Below are 8,792 nucleotides of genomic sequence, written 5' to 3'. Positions count from 1 at the left end.
GCCACCCTTATAATTCTTTCATACATGTCACTCTTGATTCATTGCATATCCCGGTACACTGCCGGAGGCATTCACATAGAGTCATATTTTGTTCTAATTATCGAGTTGTAATTCTTGAGTTGTAAGTTAATAAAAGTGTGATAATCATCATTATTAGAGCATTGTCCAATGTGAGGAAAGGATGATGGAGACTATGATTCCCCCATAAGTCTGTATGAGACTCCGGACGAGAAAAAAAAGGAGGGGAGAGAGGCCAAAAAAAGAAAGAAGAAAAGGCCCAAATAAAAAAATGAGAGAAAAAGAGAGAAGGGACAATGTTACTATCCTTTTTCCACACTTGTGCTTCAAAGTAGCACCATGATCTTCATGATAGAGAGTCTCTTATTTTGCCACTTTCATATACTAGTGGGAATTTTACATTATAGAACTTGGCTTGTATATTCCAATGATGGGCTTCCTCAAAATGCCCTAGGTCTTCGTGAGCAAGCGAGTTGGATGCACACCCACTTAGTTTCTTTTGTTGAGCTTTCATACACTTATAGCTCTAGTGCATCTGTTGCATGTCAATCCCTACTCACTCACATTGATATCTATTGATGGGCATCTCCATAGCCCGTTGATATGCCTAGTTGATGTGAGATTATCTTCTCCTTTTTGTCTTCTCCACAACCACCATTCTATTCCACATATAGTGCTATATCCATGGCTCACGCTCATGTATTGCGTGAAGATTGAAAAAGTTTGAGAACATCAAAAGTATGAAACAATTGCTTGGCTTGTCATCGGGGTTGTGCATGATTAAATACTTTGTGTGATGAAGATAGAGAATAGCCAGACTATATGATTTTGTAGGGATAACTTTCTTTGGCCATGTTATTTTGAGAAGACATGATTGCTTTATTAGTATGCTTGAAGTATTATTATTTTTATGTCAACATTAAACTTTTATCTTGAATCTTTTGGATCTGAACATTCATGCCTCGATAAAGAAAATTACATTGAGAATATGCTAAGTAGCATTCCACACCAAAAATTCGGTTTTTATCATTTACCTACTCGAGGACGAGCAAGAATTAAGCTTGGGGATGCTTGATACGTCTCTAACGTATCTATAATTTTTTATTGCTCCATGCTATTATATATTCTGTTTTGGATGTTTAATGGGCTTTATTATACACTTTTATATTATTTTTGGGACTAACCTATTAACCCAAGGCCCAGTGCAAATTGCTGTTTTTTTGCCTATTTCAGTGTTTCACAGAAAAGGAATATCAAACGGAGTCCAAACGGAATGAAACCTTCGGGGGAGTTATTTTTGGAACAAACGTGATCCAGAGGACTTGGAGTGGACGTCAAGAAATCAACAAGGAGGCCACGAGGCAGGGGCGCGCCTACCCCCTGGGCGCGCCCTCCACCCTCGTGGGCCCCTCGTGGCTCCACCGACCTACTTCTTCCTCCTATATATACCTACGTACCCCGAAACCAACCAGGAGCACCACGAAAACCTATTTCCACCGCCGCAACCTTCTGTACCCGTGAGATCCCATCTTGGGGCCTTTTCCGGTGCTCCGCCGGAGGGGGAATCGATCCCGGAGGGCTTCTATATCAACACCACAGCCTCTCCGATGATGTGTGAGTAGTTTACCACAGACCTTCGGGTCCATAGTTATTAGCTAGATGGCTTCTTCTCTCTCTTTGGATCTCAATACAAAGTTCTCCTCGATCTTCCTGGAGAACTATTCGATGTAACTCTTTTGCGGTGTGTTTGTCGAGATCTGATGAATTGTGGGTTTATGATCAAGATTATCTATGAACAATATTTGAATCTTCTCTGAATTCTTTTATGTATGATTGGTTATCTTTGCAATTCTCTTCGAATTATCAGTTTGGTTTGGCCTACTAGATTGATCTTTCTTGGAATGGGAGAAGTGCTTAGCTTTGGGTTCAATCATGTGGTGCTCGATCCCAGTGACAGTAGGGGAAACGACACGTATTGTATTGTTGCCATCGAGGATAAAAAGATGGGGTTTATATCATATTGCTTGAGTTTATCCCTCTACATCATGTCATCTTACTTAATGCGTTACTCTGTTCTTATGAAGTTAATACTCTAGATGCATGCTGGATAGCGGTCGAAGTGTGGAGTAATAGTAGTAGATGCAGGCAGGAGTCGGTCTTCTTGTCATGGACGTGATGCCTATATACATGATCATGCCTAGATATTCTCATAATTATGCACTTTTCTATCAATTGCTCGACAGTAATTTGTTCACCCACCGTAACACTTATGCTATCTTGAGAGAAGCCACTAGTGAAACCTATGGCCCCTGGGTCTATTTTCCATCATATAAGTTTCCAATCTATTTTTACTTTCCAATCTTTACTTTTAGTATTTATCATAAAAATACCAAAAATATTATCTTATCATCTCTATCAGATCTCACTTTTGCAAGTGGCCATGAAGGGATTGACAACCCCTTTATCGCGTTGGTTGCAAGGTTCTTATTTGTTTGTGTATGTACGAGGGACTTGCGTGTGGCCTCCTACTGGATTGATACCTTGGTTCTCAAAAACTGAGGGAAATACTTACGCTAATTTGCTGCATCACCCTTTTCTCTTCAAGGGAAAAACCAACGCATGCTCAAGAGGTAGCACCCTCCCGTGGCAGCGGGGTCCATATTGGAAACTAAGGGATATTAAGGCCTCCTTTTAATAGAGAACCGGAACAAAGCATTAACACATAGTGAATACATGAACTCCTTAAACTACGGTAATCACCGGAAGAAGTCTCGTTATTGTCACTCTGGGGTTACCGGATCATAACACGTAGTAGGTGACTATAACTTGCAAGATCGGATCTAAAACATGGATATAATGATGATAGCATAAACGGTTCAGATCTGAGTTCATGGCACTCGGGCCCAATGTGACAAGCATTAAGCATGGCAAAGTCATAGCAACATTAATCTAAGAACATAGTGGATACTAGGGATCAAGCCCTAACAAAACTAGCTAACTCGATTACATGATGAATCTCATCCAAGTCCTCACCGACCAGCGATCCTACGAAGGAATTACTCACTCCCGGTGGGGAGCATCATGGAATTGGCGATGGAGAAGGGTTGGTGATGACGAAGAACGAAGACCCCCCTCTCCGGAGCCCCAAACAGACTCCAGATCTGCCCTCCCGAGGAAGAACAGGGCTTGGCAGCGGCTCCATCTCGTGGATCGTGATAATTCTTTTTCCCTGATTTTTTCTAGGAAAATAGGTATTTATGGAGTTGGAATCAGGGTCTGCGGGGCCACCAGGTGGGGACAACCCACCTGGGCGCGCTAGGAGAGGGGAGCGCGCCCTGGTGAGTTGTGCCCACCCAGGTGCCCCTCTCTGGTAGGTCTTGGCTCCATAAATTCTCTTTTATTGTATAAAAATTCCTCGCAAAGTTTCGTTCCATTCCGAGAACTTTTATTTCTGCACAAAAACAACACCATGGTAGTTCTGCTGAAAACAGCGTCAGTCCGGGGTTAGTTTCATTCAAATCATGCAAATTAGAGTCCAAAACAAGAGGAAAAGCGTTAGGAAAAGTAGATACGTTGGAGACGTATCATGCACCTACTAAACAATCAAACACTTGCACCCAACGCGATAAAGGGGTAATCAATCCCTTCACGGTCAATTGCAATGGTGGGATCTGATAGAGATAGATATAAAAGATTACTAAAACGTAAAATGATGTAAATATCAATAAAGTGCAGCAAGGTATTTTTGGGTTTTTTGGTTTGTAGATCTGAAAAAATATGATGAAAAATAGACCCGGGGGCCATAAGTTTCACTAGAGGCTTCTCTCTTGAAGGAAAATAACACGACGGGTAAACAAATTACTGTCGAGGAATTGATAGAAAAGCGCAATGTTATGACGATATCCAAGGCAATGATTATGAAATATAGGCATCACGTCTGTGTCGAGTAGACTAACTCCTACCTGCATCTACTACTATTACTTCACACATCGACCGCTATCCAGCATGCATCTAGAGTATTAAGTTCATAAAGAACAGAGTAATGCCTTAAGTAAGATGACATGATGTAGAGGGATAAACTCAAGCAATATGATGAAACCCCCACTTTTTTATCCTCGATGGCAACAATGCAATACGTGTCTTGCTACCCCTACTTTGTCACTGGGTGAAATCATGCAAGACTGAACCCAAAGCTAAGCACCTCTCCCAAAAACCAATCTAGTTGGCCAAACCAAACCGATAATTCAGAGAGAAATACAAAGATATCAAATCATGCATATAAGAATTCAGAGAAGATTCAAATAATATTCATAGATAAGTGATCATAAATCCACAACTCATCGGATCTCGACAAACACACCGCAAAAGAATATTACATTGGATAGATCTTCAAGAACATCGAGGAGAACATTGTATTGAAGATCAAAGAGAGAGAAGAAGCCATCTAACTACTAGCTGTGGACCCGTAGGTCTGTGGTAAACTACTCACGCTTCATCGGAAGGGCGATGAAGTTGATGTAGATGCCCTCCATGATCGATTCCCCCTCCGGCAGATTGCCGGAAAAGGTCCCAAGATGGGATCTCACGGGTACATAAGGTTGCGGCAGTGGAAAAGTATTTTCGTGGACTCCCCTGATGGTTGTGGAATATTTATGTATTTATGAGACAAAGAATAGGGTTTACGGAGCTCCGAGGGACCCACAAGGCAGGGGGCGCACCCTCCACCCTTTCCGTCGCCTTAGGACTCCGTTTATTTGGTTCTCAAGTCCTCTGGGTGTCTTCTGGTCCAAGAAAAATCATCGTAAAGTATCATTCCATTTGGACTCCGTTTGATATTCTATTTCTGTGAAACTCAAAACAAGGAAAAAACCAAAACTGACACTGGGCTCTGGGTTAATAAGTTAGTCCCAAAAAATATAAAGTGGCATATTAATGCATATAAAACATCCAAAATAGATAATATAATAGTATGAAACAATCAAAAATTATAGATACGTTGGAGACATATCATAGGTGCATAGATTAGGGACTTGCTTGTGCCTCCTACTGGATTGATACCTTGGTTCTCTAACTGAGGGAAATACTTATATCTACTTTGCTGCATCACCCTTTCCTCTTTAAGAGAAAAACCAACGCAAGCTCAAGAAGTAGCAGTAATCCACGTCAATCTATCCGTGGCAATCTTGGTGAAGACTTTGAAGCTCACATTGAGTAGACATATCGGCCTGAATTTCTCAATGCGCACAACCTCCTCCTTCTTTGGCAACAACGTTATTGTTCCAAAGTTTAGGTGAAAGAGCTGTAAATGTCCGTTGAATAAATCATGGAACATAGGCATAAGATATCCTTAATGATATGCTAACGTTTGTTGTAAAACTCTGTTGGAAACCAATCAGGTCTAGCAGCTTTATTCTGTTTCATTTGTGTTACCGCGTCAAACATCTCTTTCTCAGCGAACGAAGCAGACAAAACCTCGTCTTCGTCGGTGTTGAGCTAAGGTATGTCCCCAACTGCGCATTCATCAGGCGACACAAAATTATCTTCGAGGCCCCCAAAAAGTTTCTTATAATAGTTGGAGATGTACAACTTTAGGTTCTCATCCTATTTCATCTGGATTATTTTCTTCTCTATGTTTCCCATTGGAAGAACTTGGTGTTGTCATCACCTTGGAAAACTTTTTTCATGAGCCCATTTCATCTCTTCTTCTCTAAGACTAACACGCAACTTTTGCCCAGCCTCATTCTTAACAGTCCGATCCGACACATTAAGAGTGTTAGACTCAGCCTTCAGGTCTAACTCATTTATAAGTTGTGTAACTCTCTCTTTTTCCACTTTATATATCCCACTATGATTTTTGGCCCAGCCCCTCAAGAACTGGCGCAAGTGTCCAATTTTATTTTGCCATCTATCAACACTGGAAATCCCCCCTGACTTCTTGGTCCATTCTCTAGCAATGAGATCCATGAAGCCTTCCCTGTGAGAACCATCCTAATTTGAAGTCGACGAGCCGAAAATGTTTCCCATGTGGGTCGCTTCCCCAGAGTCGACGAGCCAAAAATGTTTCAGTTTCCCACGTGGGTCGCTTCCCCGGAGTCGATGAGCCGAAAATGTTTCTGCATGATCAGAGATTGCTCTCTGCAGTGCCTGTACAGTTAACAAAGAAAACTTTTGTTCACACTCTACACCGGTGAGGACCCGGTCCAACTTCTCATATGTTTGATCCGGCAATGTGTTCGCCAACGTGAACTGTATGCTAGTGAGGCTAATCTCCCTCAACTAAAGACTCTCAATGATCGTATTAAACATGAGTTGAAATGGTGTTTATATGCACAAGAGGTACGACTCTTCAAGCACCCATGCATGTAACGACAAGCGGTAGGATGTTGTCAAAGCGTCAATCCGATTATTGTTGCCGATTTTGTCTCGACGAGAGTTTGGATAAAGAGTAGGTTTTATTGATGGACGCGTCTAGTGGGCGGCCGGCTGCCCACTAGTGCAACCGAGCGGCTGGCCAAAAAGGGTAACCCCGTGTCCCCCGCGAAACAGAAGAGGAAGGGGCCACCAAACCGACCGATCGAGCGGCCACCAAACCGACCGATCGAGCGGCCACCAACAGAATCGCCCACCCCCCCCCCACGTGGCCAGTTGTCCCCAGCTCGCCCCCACGCCCGCTCGCCCCCATGCTGCCTTCTTCTTCTTCTGCACGCCAGAAGGAGATCCAACAGAATCGCCCCCAGCCCTTCTTCCTCCTCCTACACAGCCGCCATGGGAGCCCCAAAGTAGAAGAAGGAGTTGCTTCAAAAAAGAAGATATAAGGGCAGGGTGGTCAGAGCCATACCAGGGAGCAACATCAAGTAGGTAAGCCCCCTCTGCCCCTCTTCACTTCCCCCTTTCTTCTACTGCATATATGTAGGCATATGTAAACCCCCTTCTCCATGGATCTAGCACAAATCCATGGAGAAGCTGCTTCAAAAAAAGGTGAATCTGGCACATCACACCACCCTACCCAACCCCCCCATGAATGACATATCTGCAACTGAAAACAAGTACCACGAATTACTGTGCAACTAACCATGGATGGAAGCCTACTATTTCCTGGTTTGTGCAACTAAACACAAGTCATTTAAGTTTAGTTGCACAGCTGCCTAGTTGCACACTAAACATGGTTTGAGACCAACTTTACTGAATATGATGCATGCCAAACAAGTTTCTACCGCCTGGATGTGTTAAACAAGCCAACTAAAACAAGTTCTCTGGCCAATTAAAACATTATTAAAGCCAACTCAACAAACATTGTAGCCAAAAACTAAACATGCATTCTACCAACTTGTAGTTATTGTTTGCAAATGAACAAATTGACTGTCCAAAAGATATGTGCAATGAAAAATTCATAAATGTGCAACTGAACATGCATCCCAGCCAACTGAACCTATATTCTGGCAACTCAGCATGCATGCTAGCCAAAACTAAAACATGCATTGTACCCCACGTGTACTGGATATTTGTGAGTGAACACTTTAGAAAACCTGTAGTATATGTGCAAATAAAAACATGTTTTCTGGCCAACTAAACATGCATGTTGGCCAAAACTGAAAAAATGTATCCTGGCCAACTGAAACATCTATTCTAGCCAACTGAACACATTAACTGTCCAACTGAACATGCATGTTGGCCAAAACTGAAATAAATGCAACCTGGCCAACTGAGAGATCTATTCTAACCAACTAAACACATTGACTGTCTAACTGAATATGTATGTTGGCCAACTGAAAAAATGCATCCTGGCAATTGAGACATCTATTCTAGCGAAAACCAGAAATCTGTAGTGCGACAGCAAAAACACAAGAACTTTTGTCCATAGCTAATGAAGCCACAAACCATATTAAAATATTCACGCATATAATCTTGTCCCACACATATATTCTGGTCCCACACCTATTGCAAAGCTATAGTGTAAAAATATGTTCAATATACCAGAACTAAAAACATAAACGGCGATGAAAACATATAACTATAAGCTGTCATCCAATTCTTCTTTCTTCTTTCACCTAGATTTTCCGTCTCAAATGTAACATCAAATTATGTGCAGAAAAATCTGAAACAGCTCCTTGCCAAACAGAAAACCTGCAGATCATTGCAACAAACATAGGGAAAAAGTCAGAAAACTCTGTAGTAAAAAGAAGTCATGTTCTTCCCAGCTATTTACTGCAAACTGTGCAACTAACATAACAACTCTATGCAAACAAAAAAATGCATAACTGCTATAATAAAGATTATGCTACAGTCATGTTGCTTTTGGAACTAAGATTGTCATAAAATGGTGTGCAACTGCCTATTTACTAAGTTTTTAGGTTGTTTGAAACACTCTTTTCTGTGGTTAACAACTGATGACATCACTTTCTTCTTTTTTATATGTGCAGGGAGTGTGTGGCAGCATCCAAAAAAAGGAAAAAAATGCTTGATCTCAATGAGTTGCCTCCTGATCTCAATGAGCTTCCTCATGATATGGATCAGCAGCAACCCTGCATACCACAAGGAAATTGGACAGAAAATGGGCGATTTGTTTACTACACGCAGGCAAGTCGTGGTGGTAACCCTATGGGCCATGACAATGTGGCAGGCCAGTCATCAACCCGTGGTGCCCCTATAGTGGTGTCTTTGTAGTTAGAGAGCCATACTCTTGATGACACGGGAACCACGGCAAATGTTCCTGGTCCAACCAGGACTGAGCTAGGAGCTGGGGGTGTTGACGGAGCTGTGCAAGGAGAAGAAGG

Source organism: Aegilops tauschii, chromosome 3 (assembly GCF_002575655.3).
Source record: "Aegilops tauschii subsp. strangulata cultivar AL8/78 chromosome 3, Aet v6.0, whole genome shotgun sequence".
Classification (NCBI taxonomy): Eukaryota; Viridiplantae; Streptophyta; class Magnoliopsida; order Poales; family Poaceae; genus Aegilops; species Aegilops tauschii.
This window is presented reverse-complemented; position numbering follows the sequence as displayed.